Source organism: Rhineura floridana, chromosome 2 (genome assembly GCF_030035675.1).
Source record: "Rhineura floridana isolate rRhiFlo1 chromosome 2, rRhiFlo1.hap2, whole genome shotgun sequence".
NCBI classification, from domain to species: Eukaryota; Metazoa; Chordata; class Lepidosauria; order Squamata; family Rhineuridae; genus Rhineura; species Rhineura floridana.
This window is the reverse complement of record NC_084481.1, coordinates 232,818,633-232,845,263: the sequence shown is the minus strand read 5'-3', so window position 1 is coordinate 232,845,263 and position 26,631 is coordinate 232,818,633. Positions and strand designations below refer to the sequence as shown.

The following is a 26,631-nucleotide window of genomic DNA, read 5'->3' as shown; positions in this document are numbered from 1 at the left end:
AGAACTGGGCATGTTTAGCCTGGAGAAGAGAAGACTATGGGTAGATACGATAGCACTCTTCAAGTACATGAAAGGTTGCCACACAGAGGAGGGCCAGGATCTCTTCTTGATCATCCCAGAGTGCAGGACACAGAATAATGGGTTCAAGTTGCAGGAAGCCAGATTTCGACTGGACATCAGGAAAAACTTCCTAACTGTTAGAGCCATACGACAATGGAACCAATGACCTAGAGAGGTAGTGGGCTCTCCGACACTGGAGGCCTTCAAGAGGCAGCTGGACAGCCATCCGTTGGGAATGCTTTGATTTGGATTCCTGCATTGAGCAGGGGGTTGGACTTGATGGCCTTATAGGCCCCTTCCAACTCTACTATTCTATGATTCTATGAACTCTGCTGTTTTTGGTGGCTCCTGTATCTTGCCCAAGGGGTATTTTGTATGATATATTTCACACCAGATTGTGCTATGGTTCACCTAGGAGTCCACAATTTAGGTTTCACATGGTGAGAAGCCTCTGAGTGACTGTAGCAGCTAGCCAGTCTGCACCGCTACTGACTGTTCCCTCACCCACACTCCCTTCAGCAGGGCCTTGCTTTTTCTTGGATTTAGAGTAGTATGAGGAACAAAGAAACCTGCTTGCTTCTGGAGAGAGGGTGAGCAATCATCAATGGGTGATGGGTGGCCACACTCAGCAGGAGGTTTCTCATCAGGTGAAGCCTGATTTCATGTCAAATGTCTTACTATCTCACCTAGGGAGCCCAAAACAGCATAAATGGGGCTTCCAGGTGATCACCCACTCAGGGTACTGACCAGACCCAAACCTCTTTAGCTTCAAAACCTTTGCTGTAGCAGTGCCCTCAGATCAGATTAGTCTCAAAAATCACAAATACTTGTGAGTCAATTGCCCTTAATCCCAGAAGCAAAATGACTGCTTGCAGCTACCCAGTTGTGAGAGATGTGCACTCTGCACATGCTCAGTTTTATTAAGAAAAGAAAAGCTCTTTGATATTCTTCACATGTCAAGATCCCCTGTGGGACCTGTGAAAATGGGTCCCGAGATCCCGGCTCAAAATGAAGCAGAAGAAAGACCCCACATCTCTCTCGCTTGGACAGTGACCTTTGTTATCACTGGTATGAGACCTGCACGGTGCAGAGGCACTGATTCCAGGCAGTCCTGTTTTTGTATCTAGTTTGCGACACTTTGCCATGAAGAGTACGGGCTCACACATGCACCACACACACTGCAAAATGCCATAACATTTCACAACCTCATCACCTGTTTCTTTTTTCTTTTTACCTGCTAGACACCCACAGAATAGTGCTATTTGTTGCCTGAGCAACAGAAGCTTTAAAAAAGAGCCACTCCTCTTCCTAGCACCAGAGGCCCTATTACTCCTCACAGCTTCATTTCGTGGGATTATAGTGTTATTCACAACTTGGGACTTTTGCACCTGGGAATCAAAGCCAGAGATAGGGCGCTGAAGGCAGCTGAGCCAGTCATGGCATCCAAGAATCACAGAGTTGTAAGTCACAGTGGATCCCATCAGCTAAGGGCTAACTGAAAGGCGAAGAGAATGCATGTTGTACAGTACAGAACTGGACACGGGTGGGGGAAGGGGAAAATAATATATTTGAAGTCTCCTGCACATTCAGAATTCCCTGCACATGGAAGCTAGCATACCAGGGAGTAAGGTTCTTTTCCCTGACACGCTGGCTTTCAACAAGCAGGAAGTTTGTGAAACGAGAGAGCATTCAAACTAAGGTTGCTTACTAATTTAAGTGTTTTCTGTCCGATTCAGTTTAGTCATTCAGTTATATTTAAAATAAATTTGCATACTAACAAAACCTCAATATAGCATACTTTATGGATACCTAATAATAATAATAATAAAAAGAAGGGGAAAAACAAGAACAGGAATTCTTATCTGTTCTTCACAATAAAGTCCCAGGGCAGGTTACAACAATTTAAAAATACAATATTAAAATCAGTTAAAACAAATTACAGTCAGGCAAGTGCTCTTAAATAACTTTCAATGTAATAAAGAGCTATCACTTTATGCCTGAAGGAAAAGTCTGCTTCCCCCCACTCCCTTTCTCTCTTGCAGTAATAGCCTAGAATTAAAATAGCCTCAATATATTTTTTCCACATAACTTCCTGCTGACTAAAATTGGCTCCTGCTGTTGACTGCCACCAGTCAATCAACCAAAGTTTTAGTTGACTAGTCTACCGAGAAAGCCAACTGAAGTTTGCAGTCCGAGTTTCAACGTGCAATTTCCCTCCCATCATACACAGATTTTGAACTGGAATAGTCCCTGGAAAACTATACCCCGTGCTGTCCCCTAAATGTTTCTACTGACCCTCAGCCCTATTCCAAGAGAGGATACTCATCATCTAAAATTCCTTTTGAAAAGCCCGTGTCTGTGTGATGTGTTGCCAAGGGAGGAAACGGCAGGGCACGGGCTTCTATCCTCTTCTGAAAGCACACAGGAGCTTAAATGGTATATTTTTAAGAACGTAAGAACAGCCTGCTGGATCAGGCCAAGGGCCCATCTAGTCCACCCTCCTGTTCTCACAGTAGCCAAAAAAGAGACGCCCACAAGCAGGACCCCGTAGTTTAACTCTGCGCTGCGTGAAGAAGCCCTTACTTTCGTCTGTCCTGAATCTTTCAACACTCAGCTTCATCGGATGTCCAGAGGACATTCAAAGAAGCACATCGATAGACCATATAGATATAAGAATTGCTTTGCTGGATCAGACCACACACACACATACATAAATCCTCCCCTCTCACCCATGCAAATCTTGCACCACCACCATTCCTGCTTGCCAAACAGGCATGGGGATGTCCCTCCCTGTACACCATCAGCTGTTTGGCAGACTGGGTGGTGTTCAATTTGCATGCAACATTGGGTGGCGAGGTAAATTCAGCTGTGGATCCCCCTGAGGAAACCTTGAGGGCCTCACTAAAGGCCTCTGAGGGCTGGAAGTGGCTGGTGAACTGTAGGATTCCCTGCCCCTGTGGCCTATGCTGACTGGAGGGCCGGGATATCTTCTCGATCATCCCAGAGTGCAGGACACAGACTAATGGGCTCAACTTGCAGGAAGCCAGATTTCGACTGAACATCATGAAAAACTTCCTAACGGTTAGAGCCCTACGACAATGGAACCAATTACCTAGAGAGGTAGTGGACTCTCTGACACTGGAGGCCTTCAAGAGGCAGCTGGACAGCCATCTGTTGGGAATGCTTTGATTTGGATTCCTGCATTGTGCGGGGGGTTGGACTGGATGGCCTTACAGGCCTCTTCCAACTCTATTATTCTAGGATTCTATGACTAGGAGTGGCTCTCCGGATTTCAGACAGAAATCTTTCCCAGCCCTCCCTGGAGGTGCCAGAGACAGAAACTGGGACCTTCTGCATGCAACATGGGCATGCAATATGAACCTGCCTTCTACTGAGTTAGACAACTAGCCCATCTATCCTAGCACGCTAAAATGCTGAGGAATTTTTGTGAGGACTTTTTAAAGAAAACCCAGTCCCACCCAGAAAGAATTTGTTCCTCAAGATCCTGAGTTCCTATGCCAGGGATAGGGAAGACATTTCAGCCTGAGGGCCGCATTCCCTTCTGGATAAGCTTCCGGGGGCCACATGCCTGGGCTGGGTGGAGCCTGGGGCAAAAGCAGGTAGAGCGACGAAGGAAGGCTAAAAATGGGGGCAGTCTGTGGCAGGGAGTTTGCTTGGAAAGGTTAAGGGCTTATCCATAAGTTCATTTTTGCCAATGTTGGAGACAACTCTCTGAATTCAACCTGCTTTCCACAATGCCTTCTTCATTTTTTATGACTGGCAAACTGGGCCCCTTGCCGCGTCTCTTGATGTGTGGGGAAAGCACAGCCTCAAGGATCTGGCATGTCTGATCTTTGTGTATGTGTATATCTCTCTATCTGGGAGGGCAGGTTTCACATCAAGATTCAAAGGCCTTCTCTTGAATATACTCAGCATTACGTTGAAAATATGCAGAAAATATGTACGTTTTAAGATGTCAATCCAGATTTATTTATTTGAGATAAGCGAGCAGCATTTTTCCAACCCACACATTTCTGGCCACCACACACTTCTTGGTTGCCTCATCTCAAAAAGGATATTGTAGAGCTGGAAAAGGTGGCAAACAGGGGGAAAAAAGCAGGGGAAATGCTGCATGGCGTAGAGAAGATGGACAGAGAGACGTTTCCCCCTCTCCCTCATAACACTAGAATCTGTGGCCATCCGATGACGATGAACGGCGAGACCCCGGCCCCTGTGAGAACAGGATGCTGGACTAGATGGGCAGAGCTCTTGTGTGAACTTAAGGTACCACGATCCTGCAGCTAAGTCCCCGAGGACCTCCTCTTCCGCACTTTCACACGGTGAGAAACTACAGAGTGCAGGTATGTGGTTCCTGTAAAGCTGTTTTGATGAGTGGGAGGGGGGCACGGTTGGAGGCAACCACAAAAGGAGGAAGTGGCAGAACAACCGCACGGGTGCTGTGGAAATGGCAGCTGCAGAGGTGGCCCTCACACCTGCTTCCTTCTGCAGCTCCTGCTGACATCCAAGGGCAGATTTAGCTCCCCGTGATGACCAGCCCCAGTCCCAGGAGCAAACAGGACTCTTCCTACACGAAGTAGCAGCCACTTGGAGGCCAGTTCATTCAGGTGAATGGGGCACTGTCCCACTTGCCTTATTTCTATTTATTTATTCATTTATTACATTTATATCCCGCCCCATAGCTGAAGCGCTCTGGAATTAGTTGGCTCCCTGCCTGTCAGTGGCTCTAGCTCCACCTCCTGTTGACAGCGAAAGCACCTCAGACAGCTCCTCGAAAGTTTGGACTAAAACCTGCAGTGGAGTCACTGCCCCACCGACACTGGAGCCAACAACCTCCATTGCCTGTTTTATCCTTGCCTTGTGCTCTTGGCTGGCTCCGGCTCCACCCCCTGCCCGTTGGGCTTCTTCCCTTCCAGCCCCAGTGGGCACCAGCCACCCCTGGCAGCAGCAGAATCAAACCCTTGTTTAACAAGGAAAGGAGTTTCCAATGGAATACAAACGAAGAGGAAGAGTACCTAACCTCTTGGGAGGGGAGTTCCACATACCAGGTGCCAACAAAGGGAAAGGCCTGTCTTAATGCATGGCCACCAAACTGCAGGAGAAGACAATGGCACGCGCAAGAGAGTTTTGCAACCGGTGACACTCTTGTCCATCGGAACTCTTCCCTATGGCATGCCCATGTGGTTGCAAAATGACTGTTTGACGAACTTGAGAGACCAGGGTGTTTCTAGACTGGGGCTTCAGGGGTGTAGTTGCCTGGGGTCTCAGGGGGTCTCAGACCCCTTACTTTTTTGGAAGCAGAGTCTCAGCAGGGTCCATAGGTCTCCAGCCTCCCACAAGCCAATTAGCATGAAAGAGGAGTGTGTTTGCCACTGAGAAGAGTCTTCTAACGTGCTTCCTTGTCCTTTCCTGCTGATTGGAACCAATCAGAATGAAAGGAGGTGAGTCAGCCACTGAGAAGACTCTTTTGAGTAGCTAACACTCTCCCCTTTCATGCAGATTGGCTCCTAGGGATGTCTGTTGTTATGGGAGAAGGCATGAAAAAGGTTCTCATTCTCAACCCAGCAGCAAAAGAAAAAAGGGGAGCGGAGGGAGTGTGGCTATTACTGTTGTGAAGGGTCTCTGCACTTCTGAATTTGCCACAACATTACTGTGGGTCTTAATATTTCAAGTGGGTCATTCAGAAACAGATTGTTGGCCGCCATTTTTTTTTACTTCCTATGTCATCTTTGTTGCTCCATGTCATTGGCTGATGCTCAGAGGAAGAATATCAGGATACAGCATATAAGCCAACCTTCCCCACCCTGGTGGCCATTGTGCTGGCTGGGGCTGATGGGAGTTGTAGTCCAAAACAACTGGAGGTTAGGGAAGGCTGATGTCCTATTGGGAGAGCACAACATAGGTTTGCCCCCTTCCCAGATCTTTGCTATCTCATATTGTTTTTCATTGATTTGTTATCTGTGTATTTAAATATGTTGTTCACTGCCTTGGTGGGCCCTTAGGACTGAAAAGCTAAACAACAATTACAGGGTTTTTTTCAGTGGCAGCTGCAAGTTAGTTGTCAAGTTCTGTTCTGATAAAACCAGTTAGCCACAAATGCAAAATTTGTCAGACAAGAAAGCTTCCACGTAGAATTGGGGGGATGGGGGTGCGAGAGCCCATTTTGCAGTTGTGTCAATCAACCCCGGGTGTTTTTTGAGAAGTTAGAAGACCATCTTGCACAGCTGAGCCAAATTACCATAGCAACAGCACGAGCTGAGTGGGTGGATGTCTTGTGGGTTTTTTTTAATGACTCATTTTTATATTTTGTTTCTTCAAGAAGTGAAGGCCCCCCCACCACATTTTTTTTTAAAAAGACTGAATTGCTTAAAAATAGAAACCCCAATACACAAATTGATACCAACCCTATTCTCCAATAAGCACACTGTTATATTTGAGGCCTTGGCTTGTATAAAAGCTTCTCTGTTATGAATGTGTTATGTGTGGGGTGTGTGTGGAGGTACTCCGGGGTAAAACGATGCAAATCTGAGCTTTGTAATCCAATTAATAAGGCTTTGGAAATAGTTCAGAACCAAGACATCGTCTCCTGTTATAAACAGCTGTGATCTTGTTACGCTGATTTTCACGTTATGGGTGTGTGCGTTCTTATAAACAAGCACAGGAAACAATAGTGACTGCAACATGAATTAATTAACTCATCCACAAGTTACTGGGAGGATGAAGTTGATCCAGGCAGAGCTGAGTGCAAGGCACACCTGAACCTGGCAACTCAAGAGCCTGGCTGCTCTTACAGCAAGCGTTAACTGAGGCACCTTAAAAACAAAGCAAAACATTATTGCATAGGAACATATTGTGGTCGACCATTGGTCCAACTCACTTAGTATCATCTCCACTGACTGGCAGCTGCTCTCCAAGATTTCAGGCTCAGGAATCTTTCCCAGCACTGCCTGGAGATGCCAGGGGTTCAACATGGGTCCTTCTGCATGCCAAACAGATGCTCTGCCACAGAGCCACAGCCCTTCCCTTCTTTGTGAGCAGAAGCTAGTGGACTCCTCTGCAGGGAAATGACTGCCATAACAAATTTGTTAGGCTACACTTTAAGCCCGTCATCTGCTGCGCTGGGGTGGGGGTGTTTGGATGAGGCGGAGGTATCCCTCCAGCCAGCCCAAAACAGCTCCGCCGGTCTCTGCCCGTGGAGTGATGCCACTGTTGCTCCTCTGGCGTGGAGCTGCCCATTCTGCCCACCAAAAGCACAGGCATATCACTGGAGAGATTCCCACCTGTCCCACCTCCCAGCCATCTGTCGGGAATGCTTCGATTTGGATTCCTGCATTGAGCAGGGGGTTGGACTTGATGGCCTCATAGGCCCCTTCCAACTCTACTATACAATTTGTGATTCCATGATTCACCTGCAGTAGCCCTAAGAAAGCTTCCAGTGGATCCTGATCTGCCTGGCATAGTGCAGAGCTGCGTTTGGCCTACCCCCCACCTACAGCCCACCTTAGCGGTGGGCAAGCTGGGTGGTCGCCCAGGGCACCAAGCTCAGCTCAGCGTCTTTTAATGTCTGCGCGTCCGCAGTGAGTGAGGGTGGCCAAAAGCATGTGTCTGTAACCTTTCGTTCCAGGTTCTGCAGTTTGTTGGGGTACCACAAGAACAATCTTCCTTCAGTTAGCTTTAAAGTGTGTTTCTTTTTTGATTGCCACGTTGATGTCGTTTGCGCTAGGTAAAAAAATTCTGTGGAGCGAGTGAGCGATTGCCGCCTAAGATTGCCACTGGAGAGTAATTTTTTGTGGCAGCTCCCACAGGGAAAAGCGCAGGAGTGGTGTGAGGCCTTGAGGGAGAAGCCCTTCCTGAGTGAGCGGTGGAGAAGGCCAGGAGCAGGCCGCAACCAGAAGACCTGTGAGACCAAGCCCCAGGAAGCAGAGAGACGCTCTGCCAGGAGGAGTTTGGGAGTTGGGACACATTGACACTTTACATTTATTCCACTATCGTTCCATTTTAAACAGTTTCCCCCCAAAGAATTCTGGGAAGTGTAGTTTGTGAGGGATACTGAGAGTTGTTAGGAAAGCCATAGTCCCCTTACAGGCCGGCAGTTCCCAGAGTTCTCTGGGGAAAAGGACCGACTGTTAAACTGCTCGGGGAATTGTAGCTGTGTGAGGAGAACAGGGGTCTCCTGGCAACACTCAGCACCCTTCGCAAACTACACTTCCCAGGATTATTTGGGGGAAGCTATGACTGTTTAAAGTGGAATAATAGTGGGATAAATGTACAGTGTGAATGTGGCCTTGGAAGAGGTACTCAGGAGGAATCCAACCCAATCCCTATTTCCTTATCCCCAACTAAAACTAAAACAAAAAAGAAGCACATCTGCCATTCTGCTTGATCCCAGAGCAAGGAGTGGCTGCAGGCGAGAATCCTCACAGGTCGTCTGTGCATGCAATAATTCTTGCACGTAGCGTCCAGCTTTGGAAATGCGTGCATGGGTCCTTATGGGGGCAGCAGCAAGACCCCCAACACCACACCTGCACCAGGCCCCAAAAACCCTCTGGGTGGCCCTGCAAAGCTGACCGAGGGGAGGAGGGCATCAAAGGCACTCCTTTGCTATATATCCTAGGGCTGGCCCTGGCCCCACCTTTCCGCCCCGAGTGGTGCAACTGTGCATGTGGCGATCCCACTCTGTCAAGATGCTCTGCTGCCTGACTGGGCTTAGGATTTCTGCGCCCGTCTTTCAGGTGCCACAAGGCTCTTTTATTGTTTTGCATATTTTATTCTGATCCAGAAGTGGCAGCAAACGGGGGCAGGTCCATAGGTCAGTGGCAGACCCACACATGCTTTGTATATAGAAGGTCCCACATTCGGTTTCCCAGCGTCTCAAAGTAGGATTAGGAAAGCTGACTGCTTAAAGCTCTGGAAAGCTGCTGCCAGTCAGTGTCAACAGTATTGACCTACATGGATCAGTGGTTTGACTTGGTATAATCGATCACTGCACTCTGCAGGTGGGGGCCTCCTGCAGATACCATCTTCTCGGGAGGTTCGTTCTGCACAATATAGGAAACGGACCTTTAGTGTGGTGGCACCTACCCTGTGGAATTCCCTCCCCTTAAATATTAAACAGGTGCCATCTCTGTTATCTTTTTGGCACCTACTGAAGACCTTCCTCTTTCAACAAGCCTTTTAAGTAGAGACCTTATCCAGGTCTGCGTCTGTGTTGGAATTGCTTTTTAATGTTTTTAAACCTTTTTTTAAAAAAAGATGTCTTGGAAGCTTTTTAAAAAAATGTTATTAAAGATGGTCTGTTTTAATGTATTTTAATGTCTGTTTTTATGATGTTTTAAAGTTTTTTAGTGCTTTTGTTTGCCGCCCTGGGCTCCTGCAGGAAGGAAAAGTGGGATATAAATCAAATAAATAAATAAACAATGTAAGGAAAGTTCCTATCTTCCTAGCTATGGACTTGCCACCTTCTCTGAAGCCCCACCGCCTCTCTGCTCTGTTCTCCCTCTCACTTCTGGGATATCACCACAATATCACTGCCTCTTACACACAAGCATGTCAGTGCAGCCTTAAGAAGCATGCATATCTGTGGAAAATGAAAGTCACAGCATGTTTCATACCATGCCCACATTTCTGTTGATGCACGCAGAAAGGTCATGAAAAGCACACAGTACTAGTTATGTTGAAAGCACTCCTGGACTCTCAGGAAACATCCCTCCCCTGAAATCAAATTAGAGCGAGTGTGCAGAAAATTATTAATCCGGAGAGCTCAGCTTCTCCCGACAGGGAAAGGCTGCTAGGGCAATTTCAAGTGGAAGTCTCCACCTGGGCTCTGTAGGCACCAAGCTGTGTTGTGCATCTAGCAAGAGAGACCCAACACAATTAGACACAGTTGCTGGAGCCCGCTGAGACTTCACACTGAGAGGCCGCCCTGCCAGAGGGAATCCTCTTGAGGGAAGGTGCAAAACTTTTGTCGAGCCCACAGTGATTAAAACAGAAATGACAATGCTCACAGCGAAGGGCATTTGTCACAGGTTGTTACCCTCTCCTTTGTTCATTGGTAAGTGCAAAATCTGGCTTCAGACGGACGAGGGCTTTGTGAAGGTGTGGAAATGGAAGGGGAAATTTGACATGAGCTGCAATTGAAAATACAGTATGGCAGCAGTGGGGGGACCTGTAAACCTCCCGATGTTCCAGGACTCCAGTTCCCATCAGCCCCGGCCATGATTGCCAATGGTGAGGGATGATGGGAGTTGTAGCCCAACAACATCTAGAAGGCCACACTGACACTATGGCAATCCCACCTCTTGCCCTGGGACATGACGTCTTCATGTGATTCGGTGTGGGAGGACTTCATCCAGCATAAGGACACAAGAAGAGTCCTGCTGGATTAGAACAAAGGCCCATCACAGCCACCATCCTGTTCTCACATTGGCCCACCTGATGCCTATGGAAAGCCCTTAGCGCAAGGGCCTGAATGCAAGAGCACTCTCCTCCCTGGTGATTCCTCCCAGAAACTGGTATTCAGAGCTGTATTGCCTCTTAACAATGGGGAGAGAACATAGCCATTGTGCCTAGCAGTCACTGAAAGCCTTCTACTTCATTACTTTATCTAATCCTCTTCGAAAGCCATCCATGTTGGTGGCCATCAATGCCTCTTTGGGGAGTGAATTCCTCAGTTTAACTCTGCGCTGCGTGAGAAGTCCTTTCTTTTGTCTGTTCTGAATCTTCCAACATTCGGCTTCACTGGATGTCCAAGAGTTCTAGTGTTAGGAGAGAGGGAGAAAATCTTTTCTCTATCAACTTTCTCCACGCTATGAATCATTTCAGCGCACCTCCATCAGGCTCCTCCTTTATTTGCCTTTTTTCTAAAGACCCAATTGTTGGAACCTTTCCTCACAGGGGAGCCTCTCCATCCCCTCGATCGTTTTGGTTGACCTTTTCTGAATCTTTTCCAACTCTACAATATCCTTCTCTAGGTGAGCCGGCCAGAACTGCACACAGTTTTCCAAGTATGGTTGCACTACAGGTTTGTATTAACGGCATTATGATACCTACAATTTTATTTTCAATCCATTTTCTAGTGATGCCTAGCATGGAATTAGCTTTTCCCCCAGCAGTTGTACACTGGGCATCTTTGTTGAGCTATACACCATAACTCCAAGGTCTTTTTCCTGGTTAGCCACAATTAATTTAGACCGTGAAGTTAGTAATGTTTTTGCCCAAATATGCATCACTTGCTTACAATCAATAGCATTTGCCATACTACTGCTACCATCATCGTTATTATTCCGCTCTTCAACCTGAGGTCCCAGGGCGGATCCCAACTTTTAAAAAAGTAATCATTAAAAACAACTTAAAATCACAACACGACAAACATTGGGTGGATCCTACAAATATACATAGCAATTGTCAAAGGCCAGGGCAAAGAGGTGCATCTTCAGCGTTTGCTGAAAATTGTGCAGTTGAGTTGTCAGATGCACCTCAGTTGGCCAGGGAGTTCCACAACTTGGGGGCTGCAACAGCCCTATCCTGTGCCAACACCCTAAGCTTCTGAGGGTGGCGGAACTACCAAGAGGGCCCGTCTGTTGATCTCGACACCTGAGAGGATCTGTAGGGAAAGAGGCAGCCTTTCAGGTATTTGGGACCTAAGTCATTTACGGCTTTAGACGTCTTGAATTGGGCCCGGAAAAGAACTAGCAACCAATGCAGCTGTTTTAAAACAAGCGTTACATGAGTTCCAAAAACAACCTCAGCTAGTAATCTGGCTGCTTCATAGTCACCTGGTTTGGAGAGATCCTTTTGGAGCACCTCACAATCCCATTTTGCTCTAAACATCTTGAGCGATTTAGGGGTCCAAACCCCAAGGCGCCACCAGCAACGTTTGATGCAATCATGAAGCCACCTCTGCTTCCACATCCTCACTGCTCAAGCCAGCCAGGATGAAAAGTGCAGGGGGAGGGGCAGGGAAAACACCCTTTTCCAGTGCTGGCTCCCAGGCTGGTGCAGCAAAGAGGCCTGGATTGGGCCCATTGCAGTGATGTGACAGCAGCAGGATCAGCAGAGCGCAGGATCCAGCCGCCCATCTCTGCCCAAAAATGCCCAGTTTGAGGGTTTCCACTGGCTACTGCCGGCAGGGTTTTCCCACTGCTGCAGAGCTCGCCCATGGCGAAGGCCAGCAGAGCTGGGTAGAGGGACGCCTCTGCCCCCTCCAACACAGCAGACCGGGGATTTCGATCGCTCTGTCCTTGTCATCAGCAAAATTGGACACCCCAGTGCTTACCCCCAACTCCAGGTAATTTATGAACAAGTTCAAAAGCACAAGCCCTAATACTGATCCTTGGGCAACACCACTTCTTACATCCTTCCATTGTGAGAACAATTCATGTTTTTTCCTTATCATCTGCTTCCTGTTCTTTAAGTAGTTACTAATTTACAAGAGGACCTCTCCTCTTATCCCATGACTGCTAAGCTTAGAAATCTTTGGTGAGGGGCTTTATTAAAAGCTCTTTGAAAGCCTAAGTACACAATGTCAACTGGATTACCCCTGTCTATATGCTTAACACTCTAAGAGGTTAGTGAGACAGGACTTAGAATAGTAGAGTTGGAAGGGGCCTATAAGGCCATCAAGTCCAACCCCCTGCTCAATGCCTTAACCTTGCAGAAGCCATGCTGGTTCTGCTTCAGCAAGACTTGTTCTTCTATATTCTTGGGAATCTATCTTTAATCATGCTTATCACCAGTTGACCTGGAACAAACATTAAGCTAAGCAAACTGTAACTTCCTGGATACCTCCTGAATCCCTCTTTTAAAACTGGTGTTACATTAGCCACTTTTCATTCCTCATGTATGAACACTGATCTTAGGGGGAAAGTTACATATTTTTAAAAGATCAGCAATTTCACTTTTGAGTTCTTTACAAACTCTCAGGTGGATACCATCTGAACCCAGTGATTTGTTTGTTTTTAATTTGTCAATAAGGTATAAAACTTATCACCACTCTTTGCCTCAGTGCCTTAGACTCTCTTTTTGTGAAAGTTTGTTCAGGAATTGGGATGTGCCGTACATCTTCTGCTGTGTGAAATGAAAATGGACTGCCTGACTTTGTAAGCGGTATTCAGAGGTGGTTTACCATTGCCTTCCTCTGAGGCAGTGACTAGCCCAAGGTCATAGAATCATAGAATAGTAGAGTTGGAAGGAGCCTATAAGGCAATGCAGGAATCCAGATCAAAGCATTCCCAACAGATGGCTGTCCAGCTGCCTCTTGAATGCCTCCAGTGTCGGAGAGCCCACTACCTCTCTAGGTAATTGATTCCATTGCCGTATGGCTCTAACAGTTAGGAAGTTTTTCCTGATGTCCAGACAGAATCTGGCTTCCTGCAACTTGAGCACATTATTCCGTGTCCTGCAGTCTGGGATGACCGAGAAGAGATCCTGGCCCTCCTGTGTGACAACCTTTCATGTACTTGAAGAGTGCTATCATATCTCCCCTCAGTTTTCTCTCCTCCAAGCTAAACATGCCCAGTTCTTTCAGTCTCTCTTCATAGGGCTTGGTTTCCAGTCCCCTGATCATCTTTGTTGCCCTCCTCTGAACCCAGTTTGTCAGCATCCTTCCTGAAGTGCGGAGACCAGAACTGGACACAGTATTCCAGATGAGGCCTAACCAGTGCTGAATAGAAGGGAACTAATACTTCACACGATTTGGAAACTATACTTCTGTTAATGCAGCCTAATACAGCATTTGCCTTTTTTGCAGCCACATCACACTGTTGATCATATTCAGCTTGTGATCAACACCACCACCACTTTAAACAAGCATGGCTTTCTCCAAAGCATCCTGGGAACTGTAGTTTGTTAAGGGCACTGAGAGTTATTAGGAGACTCCTATTCCCCTCACATATCTAAAATTCTCAGAGTTCTCTGGGAAGAGGGATTGACTGTTAAGGCACAGACACCACAAACATTTATGCTGAATGTCTTTGAATAGCACCCATTTTCCTACTTCATATCCATCTGAAGAGAATCACCATTTGTAGCAATGAAAAGGAGATTTTTATGATGCTGATTTCACAGGGAACAATGGAGCAGAGGTCCAGTGGCACCATCCCTGGCAGGAAATAACTTAATGATACAGAAATCTGTGTGCTATTAGAAAGATCCCATTATAATAATCACCCTTGGAAAAAGTAGTCCTAGCACTTAGTGACACTCTCTTGGAACAGAGAAGAAAAATGATTGCAACATCCATATATTTTATTCTGTTGGAACCCAAAACCGGTACACTACAGAATTTCACCATTTCCCTTTTTTATGTCGGTTTCACACCTCCTCCTAAGGAGCCCAGGTTTATCTCAATTATGTTAAATGCAATCCCTTTTCATCCCTGCTTTAGACGTTTTCTTGCTATTTAATCTGAGTTACATCAGTGCTGTATTAGGTATGGTTTATGCATGTGTTTTATATCTCATGTGAAGGGTTTACTATTTTAAGTCATCTTGGGTTGATTTTTCAAGAGGGGGAAAGGCAAAGTATACATTTTTAAAAGAAATAAATAATGCCCCCCAATCCCCTTACAACAATCCTTTGAGGTAGGCTGAGTGATAGCAACTGGCTCATGTTCAGCCAGCAAGTTTCATGGCTGAACAAGGATTTGAACCCAGCTCTTTTTGGCCCAAGGTTGAGACTTTAGTCCACAGCTTCCCCAATCTGGTGCCCTCCAGATGGTTTGAACCATCAGACCCAACTCCCATCAGACCCAACCAGTAGGAGGCGGCTGGGGAAGACTTGTCTAGTCACTGCATTCTCGCTCTTGAGTAAGTCTGCAAAAAGGCTTTTGAATAAACACCCCCCGTCAATGTGCCCACCTGAAAACTGGGAATTTTCACACAGCATTATGTAATGCAAACATCTACACATGATTTCCTTCCATGCAACCCAAATGCTGAAACTATTGCTCCTATGCATTTGAATCTTGTTAAGAGTGCATCTAACCCTGTTGAGATACAATAGGCGCCCGCTGTCTGTACCAGTCGTGTAGTGGCAAATTCAGAAGTGCAGGGTCCCTTCATGTTAATCACAGCCATGCCCCCTCCCTGCTTTTTAAATGTGGGGTTGAGAATGAGATCCTTGTTAATGCCTGAGGAACCAATAAGCATGAAAGAGGAGAGTGTTAGCTACTGGGAAGAGTCTTCTCAGTGGCTGACTCACCTCCTGTCACTCTGATTGGCTCCAATCAGCAGGAAAGGACAAGGAAGCATGTTAGAATACTCTTCTCAGTGGCTAACACACTCCTCTTTCATGCTGATTGGCTTGTAGGATGCCAGAGACATAGGGACCCTGCTGGGATCCTGCTCCCAAAATATTAAAGGGTCTAAGACCCCGGATGACTACACCCTAGGTCTGTACTTTCTGGAAACAACAGAAGATGTTGTTTCAACAAGCTTTTCCAGCTGGATTAAAAGGTCTCTGCCCGAGGTGTCCCTTCTGCATTGCTTTTAAACCTTTAGTAGTTTTTTTTAAAAAACCAAACTTTTCTGGCTGTTTTGATGGCATGGTTGTAAATCGCCTTGAGATATATGTAAAAGGTGATCAATCGATCAATGAATTAATTGATATTTTCTAGAGATATTGGGTCGTATCCACTGAAGTCATCTTGTTAGTATCAGGACTTCCTCTCCATCTCCTCTCTGGGTCTGCCCCCCATGGCCCCTCCCACCTGCTCCAGAGGGTTGGGGGGAGACCCAGAACAGATTGGTGGGGTGCAGAGGGGCATGTGGGGAGAGGAAGTCAGTTGTACAGGCGAATGTCCTTGCTCTAATGGGACAACTTGGTTGTGTACAGACCTTTATATTCAGCAGTGCTTCGTTGGTGTGTCTTTCAGTGGTTTCTGATGTAAATTTACTTTCTCTTCTAATATCAGGGGCCTGATCTTAGACTTCCCTATCCTGACTTCTGGGATTCCCAGAAAATGACTCGTGGGCCAGATCTGCAATTGCCCTCTGCTTTATGCTTCTCTACCAGAGTCACGGCTGTCCTTCTGGGACCCTCGCCGTTCTGTATGCGTCATACTTTCCACACACACAAAACCCAACGGGTTGGTTGACTGAGCAAATGTGTGGCTTTGCGAGCCGGGAATGCAGCAAATACCACTTCCCTTACATGTTGATCTCTTCACAGGCTCATTTTGCCCACATTCTCAAGATGTCAGTTTAAAGGTGCAAACTGGCAAGTAATTCACCAGAGCAAAGTGAAGCACAAGGGAGCTGTGGTCCTCCAGAAATTGCTGGACTCCAACTACCATCACCTCCAGCCAGCATGGCCAATGGTCAGCTCTGATGGGGGTTGTAGTCTGGCAACATTTGGAAGGCCAAAGGTTCCCTGTTTCTGATCTATGGGCTTGTCAAGGCAGATCAAGAAAACTGCAGGATGCAAGCTGGGTTTCTAAATGATTATCTCATTCCTGCGTGAAGAGTTGCTTGGTCGCCACTTCACTAATTTCCCAAGAGCTGGAGTGATTGTGGATAAAGGCTTGGACTTGGAATGAAAGGGCTGGGTTCGGGTCAAGCCTCTGCCGTGGATTCCTTGTTTAGCCTTGGGCCGGTCACGATCGCTCAATCTCCATTCCCTTACCATTCAGCGGGGATGACAGCAAACTGGTTGTGGGGACAAAATATAGGAAGCTGCCTTGTAACGTGTCAGACCTTTGGTCCATCTAGGTCAGCACTGTCTATGCTGACTGCCAGTGGCTCTCTGGGGTTTGGAGATGCCAGAGATTGAGCCTGGGCCCTTCTGCATGTAAAGTAAATGTTCTACCACTGAGCAACGGCCCTTCCCCAAAACTGTCTCCTTAGGAGCATGGGAAGCTGTGGGACTGAGTCAGACCACCTAGTAAATCCATTCGGCCCGTAATAAAGGTGACAAAGCACTTTGCAAATCAGAAGAGCTACGTAAAGGGGCGGCATTTACAATGGGCTGCCTGGAATCAGGGACTGCAGACAGGAGCCAATTCTCATGTTAACGTCTAATTATGCATCTCACAGGGAACATCAAACTTGCCTTTCACCAGGTCAGCCCAGCCCAGCCCAGGATTGGCAGTTTGGGCTGGCAGTAGCTTTCCAGGCTCTCAGGCAGAGAGACAGTTATTTCCCATCATCAGCTGCCTGACTCTTTTTAACTCTTTTAAGCAAGCGATTGATGCTGGGACTTTTTTCATGCAAAGTGTAGCACAGTGGGGAGGAGCGCCTGGCTTGGAGTCCAGAGTCTGTGAGTTCAAATCCCCACTCGTGTCTCCTGGGTGTCAAGGGCCAGCTAGAGATCACCCCCACAGGGAGTGGCTCAGAGGTTATGTGCCCTGCCACCTGTGCAGCCGTGGGCAAGCTGCATAGTCCCAAGGAGCCCAGTTGCCCCCCAGCTGGCAGTTGCGGACAAGGAAGGGCTGGCTTGTGCAGTTGTGGCAAGCTGAACCAGCTGGGGAGGACTAGCCTCAGAGGCAGGCAATGGGAAACCCCCTCTGAACACTGCTTACCATGAAAACCCTATTCGTAGGGTAGCCATAAGTCGGGATCGACTTGAAGGCAGTCCATTTCCATTTTCATGTGCATGGCTACAAACTAAAGGCCTTCCCCAAGATGCATAGCAGTAGATGCACAGGAGCACAATTAGCAAACAGGTCCTTAGTAAATCTACATCTGGCTCTGTGGAGCTCAGACCAGAAGCCCTGCAGGCTAGGCATCAAGATTCTGTCCCAGTATTCTTCAACCCGGTGCCCTCCAGAAGTTTTTGGATTACAACTTCCGTCATTCCTGACCATTGACCAAGCTGCTTGGGGATGATGGGGGTCTGTGATTGAACAACATCTGGAGACCCAAGGTCAGTGTTCTGTTCCATATGTCACCAAGAGCACCAGCTGGAGAAGGGAACTCAATCTGGGATTCTACCATCACAACCCAGAATCTTCCTGGTCCTGGGAATCAGGTGATCTCTGCAAGCAATCCAGTGCCACTGCCCTCTATAAAAGCTCTTGCACCAACTTACACACACTTGGTCTGGGTAATTCATTACTGAAGGAGGTCACCAACCTGTCCATCTACAATGATGGACTTCCTGACTATGGCAGTCACTTACCAGTCTACCAACCTGCCACCCTCTCCGCTGTAGGTACTACTTATTTAATGTTACTTATTTATTTAACTAACTAACTAATTAATTAAATGTGTATTCTGCCCTTCCTCCCAAAGGATCCCAGGACGGCAACCAACAAACAATTAAATAATTTTTTTTTAAAGACAATTCCAATGCAGATGCAGACTGGGATAAGGTCTCTACTTAAAAGGCTTGTTGAAAAAGGAAGGTCTTCAATAGGTGCCAAAAAGGAATTCCAAAGGGTTGGTGCCACTACCTTAAAGGTCCGCTTCCTATGTTGTGAGGAACGGGCTGCCTGGTGATGATATCTGCAGGAGGCTCTCACCTGCAAACTGCAATGTTTGACCAGGTATATAAGAGGTAATATGCTCTTTCAGGTATCCTGGTCCCAAGCTGTATAGGTGTTTGTACACCAAAACCAGCACCTTGAACTTACCCGGTAGCTAATGGGCAGCCAGTGCAATTCTTTCAGCAGCAGGGTAATGTTATGATAATATCCTTCCCCAGCGAGCAGTCAAGCTGCCACAATTTGCACCAACTGCAGCTTCCGAACCAACCTCAAGGGCAGCCCCACACAGAGCACATTGCAGTAACCCAGCCTGGAGGTCTCTAGCGTACAGATGACACCTGACAGGCAGTTGAAGCTGAACATATGAATAGAAGAAGATCCAGACTGCTGGATCAGGCCAAGGCCCATCTAGTTCATCATCCTGCTCTCCCAGTGGCCAACCAGATGCCCATGGGAAGCCCACAAGCAGGACCTTAACACTCGCCCCACTTGCTGAAAGAAGCATTCAACAGAAATAGCCCAGGTTTGACCCTAGGGCACATCTTAATGTTAAACCTCTGTCTTATATTTGCTACATATCTATTAACATTGTCCCTGTGGGCAGGTGTCTGTGAGAGGCAATATGAGAAGAGTTAGGTGATGGGAAAAAAAACTTGGGCCGTCGAAACCTGTGATAAACAAACACACACACACCCCAACATGGAAAGGAAGAGACCCAAGAGGAGAACGCTGTTGCTGGATCAGACCAAAAGTCTATCTATTCCAGGGATGGGAGACCTATGGCCTCTAGATGTTGCTGGACTGCCATCCGAGCCAACATGGCCAATGATCCCAGGAATTATGGGAGTTGTAGTCTGGCAGCATCCAGAGAACGACAGGCTCCCTCATTGAGGATAAGGCTATCAACGATTACAGCTAGCTCTGCCTCCACTGTCAAAAGCATTTCATTCATTGGCGATAACTCGTGGCCGAGTAAGATTGTCTTCCAGGGTAAGGTCTTTAACGGTGGGTCCGTAAGTGACTGTGGAGGCCAATTCTAGATCCACACAGCCTCCCACAGTGAGGACATTGGTTTCTAGGTGGAAGATGCTCACGATGTGGATTTGTTTGACGTGCCTTCCGCTTAGCTTGTTTGTCCCGTTCGCCCTGTACTTGTGCTTCTTCGAAGTCCATAGCACCTTTGATAATGGCCGACCTCCAGTTGAGATAATCATGGGCCAAAGCGTCCCAGTTCTCGATGCTCGTGTTACTTTTTTTAGACTCGCTTTAAGAACATCTTTAAACCTCTTTTGCATGATGCCTCTGAATGCCAGTTGCTGGAAACTGCAGGAGGGGAGAGCGCTGCTGGGCTCACGTCCTGCTTGTGGGCTTCCCATTGGGGCATCTGGTTGGCCACTGTGACACCAAGATGCTGGACTAGATGGGCCCCCTTCAGCCGGATCCAGCAGGGCCCTTTTTACATTTTTATCCCTTTCTAATGGCAGCCAGCCAGCCGCTTCTGGGAAGATCACAATCAGGATTTGAAGGTGACGGCCGTTCCTTGTTCTGTGCTGGTAATCCTCACTGACATTTATTTTATTATTTTATTATTTATTATTTGATTTATATCCCGTCCTTCCTCCCAGCAGGAGCCCAGGGCGGCAAACAAAAGCACTAAAAACACTTTAAAGCATCATAAAAACCGATTTTAAAATCCATTAAAACAAAACATCTTTAAAGACGTTTAGGGGTATAACGCCTCTGAACCTGGAGGTTCCATTTGATAGCCCTCAATAGACCTGTCCACTTCTATGAATTTGTCTAATCCTCTTTCAAAACCGTCCTTAAGTGGCCATGAATTCTAGAAGTTAACCATGTGCTTTCTCTCTCCTGAGCCTACCACCAATCAAGTTGCATTGTGTGAAACCAACATGAAATATTGTGAGAAACTGCGGGGCGGGGTGGGGAGATGTCCCTCTATCCATAGCAGCTATACTTTTATAAATCTTTATAATTCCCTCCTTAACTATCTTCCCTCCTCTAAACAAAAAGCCCCCAAATGGAATCTCATCCACAGTCTCCATTACAGACGGTTTTATAGCATGCCACGCCCTTCGAGGATTAGAAAGTGTGTGTGTCTGGGGGGAATCCAAGAGGCTTTCTACATCACCATTAAGCTAATCATATTTCAGTTCCAACCACGGCCATATGGCAGAAAAGAGGATCAAAATTTGAGAATTGTATGAAACCCAGAGTTAATTTGAAAGGAGTAGGTTAAGTGTGATGGGAGGACCACATCACGGCATCAGATCCCTTAAGAATCAAGAGACAGATGTCGCCGTTTTAAGATCCATGCAATTACACACACACACACACACACACACACACACACACACACAAAGAGGGCACTGTCAAACCACCCCACATACAGGTTGTTTGCCTGAGCTGCTGTTTGATGATGGCTGGAACAAAGTAGGAGTGCTTTGCTATTTCTTGTCTTAAGGAAATAGCAAGTTTGAGAGCCAGCCAGGTAAATCATTAGGGAGACGCAAAAAGGGATTTGATGCTGGTGCCCAGCATTCTTGAAATAAAAACAGTAAAGGGCCATTGTAAAACCATTCCTCTAAGAAACAACAGGCATCTTTGTCTGACAATTACTTATGTACTTAAATGCTAAGGACTATTAACCTTTATAGGTTGTTATACTCTATTAGTACATGATTAATGAGGGATGGTGAACGAGGGAATGTCATGTGGTACAGTGGTTAAGGTGTTGGACTACGACCTGGGAGACCAGGGTTCGAATCCCTGCACAGCCATGAAGCTCACTGGGTGACCTTGGGCTAGTTACTGCCTCTCAGCCTCAGAGGAAGGCAATGGCAAACCACCTCTGGATCATAAGGTTGCCGTAAGTCGGAATCAACTTGAAGGCAGTCCATTTCATTTTCAAAGATGGGGTTGAATCCCCACTTGAGGAAGGCATTTTCATTCCCTCCCATGCTTGTCTCTGATCCACCACCTTGTGAGTCAAACCTCACACACTTCAGCCTCGTCTCTATCACACCGAGTTTCAGCATTCAAAACAAAAGATCCAGAGTGACTTCTCATTTTTCTGTCCCAATGCAATCGTGTCTTTCTTTCTTTTAAAAATGTTTGCACTTAACAAAATCAGAATTAAAACCATTTTCACATCTGTGACATGGGTTAAATGATCTTTTCCACAGTCACAATTCTTGCAAGGATTTACCCCCCCCCTTTTTTTTTTAAAGGAGTAGAAATGTGACGTTTGGATTATTCTGCCTTGTTCTGTAGGATGTGTGCAAGTATTTGTGGTGGAGTTGGTTGAAAAGCTGATCTCCAGCTTTTTAAAAAGGGGAATTTTAAACAACGAAAGGCAGGAATGCTGGTTTCCATTCATCTACGATTAACGGGGTGTGTGTGTTGGGGGGGGCAAAGTCTTCTAAATTGCGTCTTTGTTCACAGAGGCTGAACTTTGTTGTGTGACCTGTTCTGTCAATGGCCACTCACCCTTGTGCAGGCCTTGGGCCATTCTCACAATTTCAAAATCCAGGAAAGTACTGTACCCATCCTGGTCCATTTTGAGGAATGGGCTGGCAAGACAGAGAAGGGTGGACCTCGTTTGCCTTTGGTAACAAGCCCAGTCAGGCTGCCCATTCAGTATGCACATCCAGTTTTTAATATCTGTCGATGTATCTTAAAGAATAAACATATGAGCTCCTCTTTTTCAGCAACTGGGTAATTTTGCATTCATCCAGCAGAACACAGACTCCCCTCCTCCAGTTCCTTGCCCACCCCTTTGCTATCAGGGCAATAATACCACCTACAAATATCTAAAAAATAAAAATAAGCTAACACGAATAAATATTTCTAGCTGAAGGTGCCAATACACAGAGTTGCCTGCCTGTTTCTCGCCCCTCCCCAAAGAAAGCCAGCTTCTCTAGCTGAGAAAGAAATCGCTTGAAACAGACATAAAGCCGAACAGGAGGATTTTCTTTTAAAGAAAAGTGGGTGGGCATCCACGCCTTTCCCCACGATAAAGGCGTGAGACAGACAGACAGACATGGGGGGGGGGCGAGAGAGGGGACCTCTCCCTCAATGCCAGTGATGGTCATTGCCCTGAACAAAGAGATCGCAAAGAAATCCAGGTGAGGAGAGGCGTCGCTCGCCCACCCACCCAGAAAGATCTGGGGCGTACAAGAGAGGTGCTCTTTTTCAAAACCAAACAAAATCACGTGCATTTCAAATTAGGCAGACAACCGAGCAAGGCAACTCCGGGGTGACGCCAAATTAATTTTAACGCGGCTTTTGCAAAGGGAGCTATCACGCGTAAAGTGCGCGCGCCTCCTCTCTCTGTCTCCCTTGCAGCTGAATGGAAAACATTCCCATCCTTTTCTCTTGGACTCGGGTGGAGATTTAGACCCTCGCTCCCTCACCCCACCCCGACGCCTAACCTCCACTACACATTCCCGGGTTGCAAGATTTGGGTCTTTCCCGTCGAGGAGCTTAACCGGCAACCACCCCCCCCCCGTCCCCGCCGATCCCTATCAATCTCGCTCTCGCTTGGAGCCGCCAGAAACCCCAAGCGAAAAATAAAGCCGTAAATGAGGCTCCAGGTTGACCATTCCGTTGGGGAGGGGGCCACACGACGGAGCAGGGGGGGAGAAAGATAGCCAGCCCTCGAGCCCGTCGGTTTTTTCTCTCGTTTTACCTGCTTCAGGATGCCGCCAACTCGTCCACGCGGAAGAGTCTCCTCTCTGTGTTCCCTCTGCTGGATCCAGATGTGGCCAGCCCCCCTCTCGCAGACACAGCAGTAGCAGCGGCGGCGGCAGCAGCAGCAACAGCTGGACGGACGGAGAGCCGAGCCGAGCCTCCCCGAGCCAAGTCCCCACCCAGTCTGCGCTGTGCGAGATCTGCTCTCTCCCTTGTACAGGAAGCAGCGCGTCGACCACTTCCTCTTCGAGCGGCAGGAGGAGGCTTGTGGCTTCTCCCTCGCAGTCCCTTCGGCTGTCCAACTGTGCCAGCAGGGGGTGGCTGGCTGGCTTGCTTAACTGCCCGAAACCCCAAAGAAACCGCTGCCGGTCAGTGCAGGAAATGCAGCGCTAGGTGGACTTGCAGCAGTACAAGGCAGCTTCCTCAGTTCCTCGCTGCTTGATTAGGAGAAACCAGTAATGATTTGAAACGAATGCTGATGAGAGTTAAAGAGGAAAGCACAAAAGCAGGACTACAGCTGAACTTCAAAAAGACTGACAACAAAAGAATTATGTAACTTTACAGTTGACAATGGGGACATTGAACTTGATTTGGATTCCTCCATTGAGCAGGGGTTGGACTTGATCATCTTATGGGCCCCTTCCAACTCTACTATTCTATTATTATCAATACCTTGGCACAGTCATTAACCCAAATGGAGACAATAGTCAAGAAATCAGAAGGCTAGGACTGGGAAGGGCAGCTATGAGAAAACTAGAAAAGGTCCTCAAATGCAAAGATGTATCACTGAACACTAAAGTCAGGATCATTCAGACCATGGTATTCCCAATCTCTATGTATGGATGTGAAAGTTGGACAGTGAAAAAAGCGAATAAGAGAAAAATAAACTCATTTGGAATGTGGTGCTGGAGGAGAGCTTTGCACATACCATGGACTGCGAAAAAGACAAATAATTGGGTGTTAGAACAAATTAGACCAGAACCGTCACTAGAAGCTAAAATGATGAAACTGAGGTTACCATACTTTGGACACATCATGAGAAGACCTGATTCCCTAGAAAAGACAACAATGCTGGAAAAAACAGCAGGGAGTAGAAAAAGAGGAAGGCCAAACAAGAGATGGATTGAGTCCATCAAGGAAGCCACAGACCTGAACTTACAAGGTCTGAACAGGGTGGTCCACGACAGATGCTCTTGGAGGTCGCTGATTCATAGGGTCGCCATACGTCATGGTCGACTTGAAGGCACATAACAACAAACAAACCTGCTTGACTTGCAAATGAATATTTGCCAGAGGGGGACCGTGACTCAGTGGCGGAGCACCTGCTTCCCATGCAGAAAGCTGCAGGTTCGGTCCCCTGCCTGGCTATGTAGAGAGCTGCTGCCAGTCAGTGTAGACAGTACTGAGCTAGATGGCCCAACGCACCAACTCAGGACAGGGCAGCATCCTCTGTTGCCGTTTAATCCAGCCCTTTTATTCAGAACCGTGGGGGCCAGAATCTGATTTTCTTTTTAGGTGAAACTCATACTTGCACTCAGAAGGCTTCAGTCCCCAGCATCTCCAGGTAGGGCTGGGAAGAGCTGCTGCCAGTCAGGGTAGACAGTATGGGGCTAGACGGGCCATTGGTCTGACTGGGTAAAAGACATCTTACTATGTAAATAAATAGGAAGCGAAGCTAAATGTAGTTTGAGTCTAGAAAATTCTCTTTATGACTTTTAAAATAAATAAATAAATGGGGAAGCGACGTATCTCAATGGTCGAACATCTGCTTTGCATGCAGAAGGTTCCAGGTTTAATCCCTGACATTTCCAGGTAGGACTGAGAGTGTCCCCTCGCTGAAATCCTGGAGAGTTGTTGCCAGTTAGTGTAGACAATACTGAACTAACTGGATCAATGGCCTGACCCGTCCCTTTCACTAATGTTCAGTCTCCACCACAGCTCTTTTCTCTTCAATTTGTAAAAGATTTTCCCTTCTAATCTGAGGAAGAAAATAATAGAATCATAGAGTTGGAAGGGGCCTCTAAGGCCATCCAGTCCAACCCCCTGCTCAATGCAGGAATCCAGCTTAAAGCATACCCAACAGGTGGCTGTCCAGCTGCCTCTTGAAGACCTCTAGTTTTGGAGAGGTCACTACCTCCCTAGGGAATTGGTTCCATTGTTGTATGGCTCTAACAGTTAGGAAGTTTTTCCTGATGTTCAGTCAAAATCTGGCTTCCTGCAACTTGAGCCCATTTTTCCGTGTCCTGCACTCTGCGAAGATCGAGAAGAGATCCCAGCCCTCCTTTGTGTGGCAACCTTTCAGGTACTTGAAGAGTGCTATCCTATCTCCCCTCAGTCTTCTCCAGGCTAAACATGCCCAGTTCTTTCAGTCTCTCTTCATAGAGCTTTGTTTCCAGTCCCCTGATCATCCTCATTGCCCTCCTCTGAACCTGTTGCAGTTTGTCTGCATCCTTTTTTTTCCAGGGGTGGGGAGGGGAAGAGACATATTTTGGGTACCCCTACATGCCAGAAGGTGCCTTGAAGGTGCCTCCACCAAAGGCCCTGAAAAGCTGTCTGGAGGGAGGTTCTGTAACAATGTAGAAACGTCTGAGGGTGCCCTCACGCTTCCCAAATAGATGGGTGCCTGCCTAGATTTTCAGCCTTGGCAACTGGCTTTCCCCAGCCAAGCTGCTTATGGTGTCATTCATTCATTCATTGGCGATCACTCCTGGCCGAGTAAGATTGTCTTGGAAGATAAGTTCTTTGCTTGGAAGACGCCTGTGCATGAATTTGTTTTATGTGGGGAGATCGGTGCACGACGATCAACACACAATCTTGACAGAAAAAGGCTTTGATCCAATGGCATGGGTACCATGACAATTGGAAGTCTTTTATCTGCTACAGCCTTCATCCGCCTTCAGAGCCATTGTAACATACACATTGTTATCCTCCGCCTCTTCTGCCGTTGAGGACTTTCTTCGATCGTTCTTTGTCTGGTTCCTCTCCCTTGACCTTACCGCCATGGGTGACCCTGCTGGGAGCACATGACTCCCAACAGCATTGCTCACAGGGTTCACTGGAACACGCAAGCCCACTCACCACTACAAGGTGACGATCCAGCCAGGGGAGCGTATGGTGTAGGAAGAGCTGAACGGCCACAATAGAGTAGCTTAGCCAGGGAAGACTCTCCCCTCACCTCACCCTGTCTAAAGATACTGATTGTCACTGGACCAGGATGCCATGGTGGCTGATGTCCCTTGGGATTGGCTGGGCGGAAGGCAGGGAGCCCAATAGGAGGTGGAACCAGAGCCAGAGCCAATGATTGGTGGAGCCAGAGCCAATGAGACATGGAGCCAGCGGATTCTAGTATTGCCCCCATCCGTTTCTGAGTTCTACAAGTGAAACAAGACTGAGAGAGGAGGAAGGTGACAGACACTGCCACA

General features: G+C 47.2%; 1 protein-coding gene across 2 annotated transcripts in view; it reads right to left on the bottom strand.

Annotated features, from left to right (window-relative positions):
* Positions 1-26,631, bottom strand: part of GNG2 (G protein subunit gamma 2) — a 70,072-nt gene that overhangs the window by 34,008 nt on the left and 9,433 nt on the right. Inside the window, exon 1 of one of the 2 annotated variants that reach the window (XM_061613316.1) lies at positions 23,208-23,569. The exons of the other annotated variant lie outside the window; for it this stretch is intronic. The gene's annotated coding sequence lies outside the window, so the exon portion shown is untranslated. Of the gene's footprint in view, positions 1-23,207; positions 23,570-26,631 lie in introns of those variants that run through there. 2 annotated transcript variants of the gene reach the window in all.